Source organism: Tupaia chinensis, unplaced genomic scaffold, assembly GCF_000334495.1.
Source record: "Tupaia chinensis unplaced genomic scaffold, TupChi_1.0 Scaffold000063_1, whole genome shotgun sequence".
Lineage (NCBI taxonomy): Eukaryota > Metazoa > Chordata > Mammalia > Scandentia > Tupaiidae > Tupaia > Tupaia belangeri.
The window spans coordinates 2876071-2883746 of NW_006159521.1; the positions used below are offsets into that span (position 1 = coordinate 2876071).

At 46.5% G+C, this 7676-nt stretch overlaps 1 protein-coding gene and 1 non-coding gene across 2 annotated transcripts in view; both read right to left on the reverse strand.

Annotated features, from left to right (window-relative positions):
* The window catches only part of TLN2 (talin 2), a gene marked incomplete in the record, with an annotated part of 559462 nt that overhangs the window by 13391 nt on the left and 538395 nt on the right, over positions 1 to 7676 (reverse strand).
* On the reverse strand, positions 5652 to 5709 carry MIR190A (microRNA mir-190a). The gene has a single exon (NR_129466.1). It is a non-coding gene; the product is annotated as a microRNA mir-190a (primary transcript).

A 7676-nucleotide genomic window follows, 5' to 3' on the forward strand; every position in this document is an offset into this window, starting at 1 on the left:
CCTGGGTACGCACGCACATGTGCCCGGGGTGAGTTTTAAGCCACCGGGTCCAGGACTCGAACCGCGGTCGACTACGTGGGAGTCCAGCGACATAGCCATTACGCTAACTGCTGGTTCCTGTCAACTTGGAAATATTTTTGACACCCATAGATTTTTTCTGGCAATGGTAATTGTTGTAATGTGCTTTGATGAATTTTTATTTGTCATTCCATAATGTCTTTATGCTTTAAAACAGACATAGTAGAAAACTTTGTCGTGGAGGTATGTGCACGGACTAGAAAGTCCTAGAGAATTTCCTGAGAAGGCTCAGTAAAGCCGGTGGATGGCATCCAGGATGGGAAGCACGGTTTAGATGCCGTGGTTCGGGTGGAGTATCACGATGGACCCACCACTGCCTGCAAGGCTTCTATTGGTTTGCCATGAAGTTGTGATGCCCACTCTGTCTCCCTGCTGGAAACTGACCTTGACACTCAGGTTTCCTCAGACCATGCAACTTCTAGCCTAAGAGAAAACGAGATGTCCCCAAGCCAAGGAGACTTGGAGAACAGACCGGGAATCCCAGTCGGTGTGCCCAGGAGCTCGACCCCCACCAGCATGCAAATGGAATCTGGGAGAAGGGGGAGGGCGGCCAAGACAGGAAGGAACACGCACACTTCACCATCTGCACAAAGCAGAGAAACAGAATTGGCTTGGTCTTCGGAGGACTTCCCTAAATCCAAGGACTGCAGTTTCAATGCAAGACGTGTTACTAGAACAAGCCCCATCATTGCTGAGATGGGAGAATAACAAGGGCCCCGCAGAGGTGCTGCTAGAAGACCCGGTGGGAGTGGAGGCCAGGTTGCTCTCACGGAGCTCGCCTTCTCATCTCCTCCCCAGGAGGGCTTGGCAGTCAGTCTCTTGAGATCCTTTTTAGCTGAGATATTTTACTAGCCTGACCAAGCTCAGTTCTCTCTGGCTCACGGAAGATGGAGGACAGTGAAATACTCAGTTCTGAGCTTCCCGCCCCCCCAACAATGATATCATGTAAAAAGCTGTTGAGATTATTACAGTAATTGTTTAAAGGTCATGATTAATTCTATGCAGTGGCTATTTATATTTCTTTATAACTACTGTGATCAAGCAAAGGCAGCAGACTTAAGAAAATGCGTTTTAAAAAGTCTGTCTGGATACCCCATGCTGAACATCACCTGAGAACCTGGCTGAAGATGATGGAGATTCTGTTGAGTAGGTCTGGGGTGGAGCCCAAGAATCTTTATTTCTTTGTTTTCTTAATTAAAAAAAAATTTTTTTTCTTTCAGAGGTCAGCTGGCTATGTCACTGGATTCCCACATGGCTGAACATGGTTCGAGTCCTGGACCCGGTGGCTTGAAACTCACACCGGGCACACGTGTGTGCATGCCTAAAATTCCAGGAGAATAGAGAAGGATTGCAGTGTGGCCATACCCCTGAGGGGTGATTTCTCATTTTCTGTCTCTCTGTCTCTTTCTCCCTACAAGTGTATGTGCCCTAAGGTAAAAACCTCCAAAATTTTTTTTTTTTAAATTTCTTTCATGAGAGAGATGGAGAAGAGACAGACAGAGACAAAGAGACAGACGATTCACCCCCAGTCTCAGATGGCTTACATTAAGGGCAAGCTTGTAAGCAGCCGGTGCATTTAGAAAGGTCTTAAGACGTGAAACCAGGACCTTTCTCAGGAGGGCCCGGTTGTGTTCCTTCTATGCCATAACCTGGCCCTAGGAGTCTGTTTTTAACAGAGGTAGTTGTGGGCTACTCTGTAGGAATGCCAGCCTCGACTATGGAAAGCAAACACAAGGTAACGTAAGCCTACCACCCTGTGTCTCCTTCAGTGCGTTGATGTGTTTGTTCCATGTATGTGTCTCCAGCTCAAAGCCAGGCAGAGAAGCCCCTGTGATCAACACTTGCTGAATGAATGCATCCATCCACCGCGAGTCTCCCAGGTCTCAGAGTTCAGCCAGAGGACGATGAGCATGGTAAGAGGAGAAATGGGAGAGCAGGAGTCCACAGCCCAGGCTGTCCTTCCTGATCCAGGGGGTGGATGCACACATGCTATATGTAGGCCCCTGCCCTGTTCAAGGCTGTGGGAAGCTCACTGCTCACTGCCTAACCTCGACTAGCATTCACAGTTTGGTGACACTCACGCATATACAATGTAAGCATGGTGGCATTTTATTAAGACGCCATGTTACTTAACAAAAAGCACTGGGAAAGTGTTAACAGGCAGACTCTGAATCTTCTCTAAGGAAGGTACCAGCTGGGTACTCAACCTACCTCCTCATCCTCTGGGACACTGTTCTTTTCCCCATTCCCTCTAGTCGTAAAGAAGTACTGCCTGGCCACTACTGGCTCTTAGCAACTATCCGGCAGACTCTAGCTTACGATGGATTTATCCTTAACTGGGCCTTCTTGGTACCTTTGAGAAAGGTCAGAGTACCCTTTTGTAGGTATTTTTTTTCTGGTTGTTGATCTGCAGAGTTCACCAGAGGTGAGATCCCCCAGGGAAAGGCTGCTTTGGGTTGCTCCTTCACTGTACCTTCCCACCCTAGGAAGAGTATTTGAGACCTTAATTTTTGCTCTGAGAGATCTAAAATTTCAGGAGCTGAAGGTCCCGCTGGAATAGAAAAGGGAAAAACAGTATGGAAAGGGGAGAGAGAAATGGGGGAAGGCCCGTTCTCAAGTTTATTCTGGTCTGTGGCCTTTCTGAGAACATAATCTCACAACTGCCAATAATTTGGATCTGGGCAGCTGGTCTACCTCTAGACTGGCCTGATTTTAAGGACAGATCCCAGGACATGTCGGTGACAGAGCGCCCTGGCACAGGGTTATGGCTGTGACCGGGAGGGATTACCTCAGCATCCAGATGTGAAGTTAACACAAGTTTATGCAGAATCCACTGGAAAAGGTCCAAGCTGGCATGATTAGTATTGAGAGTAGTTTTCCCCTAGTATCTGTTTCTTTGTTACTTCAATATTTTTTTTCTTTTTGGAGAGGTTTTTTCTGTAGGGCGCATGTACTTGCCAGAAAGACAGAAAGCGAGAAATCACCCCCCATGGGGGGATGGCCACGCTGCAATCCCTTCTCTTCCATTGTCCTCTTGGGATCTTGGGCATGCACACACATGTACCCGGCGTGAGTTTAAGCCACCGGGTCTGGGACTCGAACCACGATCGACTACATGGGAGTCCAGTGACAGAGCCATTATACCAACTGCTGGTCTTTGTTATTTCAATTCTGTTTGTGGGTTTTTTTGTTTGTTTTTGAGAGATTTTTGTTATAGGGCATGTGCGCTTGTCAGAGAGACAGAAAGCAAGAAATCATCCCCCCAAGGGGGATGGCCACACTGCCAACCCTTTGCCTCTGTTCTACTCTTGAGATTTTAGGTACACATGCACACATGCCTGGCTGAGTTTTAAGCTGCTGGGTCCAGGACTCAAACCACAATTGACTATGTGGGAGTCCAGCGATGTAATCATTATGCCATCTGCTGGTCCCTGATTTTGGTTTTTAAAATGATAAGTAATACCACTGAAATGATCTTTTCATCATTTATTGATGGGAAATTTCTTTTTTTTTTTTTTTTTTCTTTTGGAGAGATTTTCACTGTAGGGCGCGTGCGCTCGCCAGACAGACAGAGAGAGACATAGAGACAGAAAGCGAGAAATCACCCCCCAGGGGGGATGGTCACGCCGCAATCCCTTCTCCTCCATTCTCCTCTCGGGATCTTGGGCACGCACGCACACGCGCCCGGCGTGAGTTTTAAGCCACCGGGTCCGGGACACGAACCGCGGTCGACTACGTGGGAGCCCAGCGACATAGCCATTACGCTAACTGCTGGTTCCCTAATGGGAAATTTCTTAAAGTGTTTGTCATATTCTCAAAAAGCAAAAAAGGTGTTGAGGTGGAGGGGGGAGACACTTGAATTTCTGTTATTCATTTGAAGTGCAAAGAAGAGGTGGCAGAGTTCTTTCAAAGGTTCAATCAGATGAATTTCCCACATCCTCAGTCCCTTGGATGTGAATCCTCTGTGTGTCTGGGGAGGGTCTGTAAAGGACCTGCTGGTCCACACTGGTGGGGAGTTACCTGGGAACGTGTGCTGGTTGAGTTCTCCACACATTTTTGCCTTTCCCATCCTAAACTTCTCCTGGCCTGGAGCCAAGCAGTCATGAGCTCAAAGCTCATAATTTAGCAGTATGTAAACGGTGCTAGCTCCTCCACCACCTGTAACGTATGGCCTCCTTCCTCCATTCACCTCATTAATCACTATGGAGGGCGTGCTGGTCAATATCACAATGACCAAAAGAAACATGAAAATCACATTTATTTAAACAACAGACTTCACCTAACGGTGCTCTCAAAACTCTGTCTTCCTTCATAATAACTTGCTGTCTCTTTTCCATGGCCAAACTTTAACTGGACTGCACACCGAAACCAGTGTTCTCTAGTTGTGTGAAGGCAGGGTTAATTCTGGCCGCATCTTGGGATCCGCCTGACAGGGCACCTGTGGACATACACAGCAATGGAAAAAGATCCCAAGAGCAAAGTCCAGGGTACAGGCTGGAAGCCAGGACTCCAATGCTCCTTGTCCCTCTTCTGTGTCAACCTCCCTTGCTGCTACTGTGACCCCATCACTGTGCGTTCATCCGTAAGCTACTTGGCAATGACTTCTCGGCACAGCCCCAGGACCTGGCTCACCACCTGGGTGTGGGGGTGAGGGGTATCACCCACATATGTATACCGAGGAGCACTTGTTAGAAGTAGTTTCTTTTTCCTCCAAAACTTGAGCTATGAGCATGGCAGCCCTCTTTCTAGAAGACAGGGCTCAGGAACCCTTCTGTTGAGAGAACTCAGAATGAACCCATACTTGCTTCTGAGTGGAAGGAGGAAGAGATAAAAACTAACCAAAGAAGGTTGTCAGGCACCAAAACCAATGTATTCTGTATCATAATCCCAAACTTCCTACTACAGCCAATTAGGTTCCAGAAATACTTTCTGCTTGTCCGCTCATTCTAAATATTATCAACCTCTGCTGTCAGGTTAATCTACAACAGGAAACTGAGCAGACAGAATAGAGTCCACATGACGTACTCTTTATTAGATATATTTCATCCTAACCACGGTTTGTATAAAGCCCAGGGGTCACCACCCATATAGTTGGTATGGGCAATTTGATTTATACATTGTTAGGATGAATGGAAAGTAAAAGACTTTTGCTGAAGTCTTGATCTTAACTATTATTAATTTTTAAACTGAAGATCAGGATACAAATGAATCAAAATGAAGTAAAAATCTAGATGTGTTTGGAGGTTATAATCCTGACCTTTGTCCCATGTCACGGACATGTGTTGGAACCTTCTATTTCTCCCACAAGGCATATTCCTTGAGGATTCACCCACTGTACACAACTAAGCTGTACGAAATACCTCAAGCTCTTATAAAACATCAATAATTATGCTTCATTTATATAATAAATATGCTAGTGATACAGGTACAAACCTCAAATGCTACAAGAAGAAATGGAATAGAACAGAATGCAATGTCACGAGTGCTCCATCTTTTAAATCTACTTGTGAGTTTAACATACTCTTCCCTTCTAACCTTTATTAGGAACCCCCGGAGACAGGGCAAGACACTGTAGGAATATGTTTGATATATAGTTGGATTAAATAACAACCTAATATATCAAACATATCACACAGAGGCCTGCAGAAAAAGCATCCAGGTTTGACCGAGCTCGAGAACAGGCACAGGATTGAAGGTTACAGCTGCAGGGTGGTCACCTGTGCAGCGACTCCGATACCTGTCTTTGGAGCACAGGTCTGTCTGTCTGCAGGTGTGGAAACGGCGCCATTAGTAAGACTGTCGGTACGTGCACCAGAGCTGATGGACATTCTCATTGCCATTATGCCACTTTTCCCAGCAAACCACCCTTCGACAGTGCAAATCTGTTGGTCATTCGTGTCTAGCAGATTCTGGGCAAGAAGAAATACCTAAATTTTAAGGGGCCAAGAGGAGAATACACCAGAATCATCTTCATCAACATGGACCATTCTCCTTTTAAACCAGGCAACCTGAGGGTGCAGTAAGCAGAGTAATTTAAACACAATCATTACCTTCCCCAGATCTAGCCCTTGAAGCAGAGCAAACGCTTTGTAGTTACAGAAGGAAGGCAGATGCTTTTTACACTGAGGGCCGAGAGCATGAGTGAGCGAGTGAGTGAGTGTGTGCGTGTGGTTGGGCTGGAGTGATAGGGAGAGGGCTGTAATAGCAACTGGTTATTTACAGTATTCTGAGGCTGGCTGGCTTCCTTCCTTCCTTCCTTCCTTCCTTCCTTCCTTCCTTCCTTCCTTCCTTCCTTCCTTCCTTCCTTCCTTCCTTCCTTCCTTCCTTCCTTCCTTCCTTCCTTCCTTCCTTCCTTCCTTCCTTCCTTCCTTCCTTCCTTCCTTCCTTCCTTCCTTCCTTCCTTCCTTCCTTCCTTCCTTCCTTCCTTCCTTCCTTCCTTCCTTCCTTCCTTCCTTCCTTCCTTCCTTCCTTCCTTCCTTCCTTCCTTCCTTCCTTCCTTCCTTCCTTCCTTCCTTCCTTCCTTCCTCTCTTTTTTTAAGATTATGGGAAAGGGTGAAGAGAAGCCATTAACCTCAAAAGACTGGTTGATTTTGGTATCAGATGGTTGATTTGTTTAACTGAGGGAATGCATTCCATCACAAAGGCAAGGAGGATACTTCATTTTGTGCAGAAGTTATCACAAAGTGGACTGCCCTCTTAGACAGGCAGAAAAACTATGGTTTGGATTGATGCTTTCTTTAAAATAGTTGTGCAAAAAAATACCCACATGTTGGAGTCTCTGGTCACAGGGCAGAGAAAGACCTCAGACCATCCTAAAGTCTTCTAGAAGGCCCGGGAGTGACCTAACGGAGGCACCCTCCAGGGAAGGACAGAAGTCATCAGGGAGGTTGGCTTCCACATTGTTCCAAAGCTATCCTGTAAAAAGCCTCCCTGTGAATACAAAGGCCGGATGATTCTGCAGTTGCGTGGGGAGTCCTCGCCAGACTACGTCAACAAGCACCACTAATTTCTAAAGTGCTCTGATTTTCAAAACATCATTTTATAAACATTTTAAAACACAGACCCCTGTATCACCCCAATTCCACCTAGTCCTTACACACTCCCTATTCATCTCCTGCATGTGCGGGCATGTTTGGGGAGCAGTAATCGCAATGCGTGTGTAACCCAGCCTCGTTTGTTCCCTTCACATCATACCACGGCATCTTCTTCACAACCCATGGTCCTAATGGCCACTGTTTTTGGCGGATGCCCAATGTTCCTGTAAGGAGACACACAGCCACATTCACCCCTTGTGCCCTACACTCACGGCTATGAAGAACAAGCCTCTTGTCACACAATTTTCTTCTCCTCTTGAATTTCCTCATTAAGACAGAACCTCAGAGCTGGGATTAAAGGCTCCAAGGCCACACATGGATTATAAACAGCTGCTGCAGGGTGAGGCCGACCTTCCCTGATGATGGGGGGCAACAGGGAGGTGGGCGGACCGTCTGCCACCAAAACCCATAGGTAGCCCTCCCAGCGTAGGCATGGTGGTCTGACCCTGCGGCCTTCTAATTCCTCCTGTTTTTTTTTTTTTTTTTTTTTTTTTTAAAGTCAGG